Raw genomic sequence first — 592 nt, forward strand, 5'->3', positions numbered from 1 at the left:
CGGCCTCAGCCCCATCACAGGAAGGACCAAGAGTCCCAAGGCCTGTGGAAAGCCGGATCTCCTCAGGAGGCCTCTGCTGGGCCCAATGCCGGCAGCCACCACTAAACCCCTCACCGTCGCCCCCAGCCCAGCCCTCAGACACACTACCAGCAGCTCTGAGCACCCCCTCTCCCCGTCCAAATGATACCTGCTCCTCCGGGGTCAGCGCACCGCTCCAAGGGCTGGGCAGAAGATGTCGGGAGGCAGCAGCAGTGTCTGGGGCCGCAGCTCTCCAGGAGGTGCTGTGGAGAGGCAAAAAGGAAGGGCCATGCCAAAAAACACATGGGTCCTCCTTCGCACCAACCCTGAAATAAGACAACACCAGTTGTGCTTCCCTCTGGGCCCTCCGGCCTTCGCGCTGTGAGCGCTGGCAAACCAAGAGGGTGGGTAAACCCCAGCCGCAAAGGCAGCAGTTGTCACCCCATGACGCTCACTGAACACAGGCAGGCCCTGGCAGGGCGGCCTGGCTGCCGTCTCCGGTTTCTGATGGAGCCGTTGGGGCTGCAGGCCTCGGCTGCTGCGGGTGACAGGGGAGGGCCGCTTCCCCGGAACA

This window comes from Eurypyga helias, unplaced genomic scaffold, assembly GCF_000690775.1.
Source record: "Eurypyga helias isolate BGI_N326 unplaced genomic scaffold, ASM69077v1 scaffold22871, whole genome shotgun sequence".
In the NCBI taxonomy this organism is placed as follows: Eukaryota; Metazoa; Chordata; class Aves; order Eurypygiformes; family Eurypygidae; genus Eurypyga; species Eurypyga helias.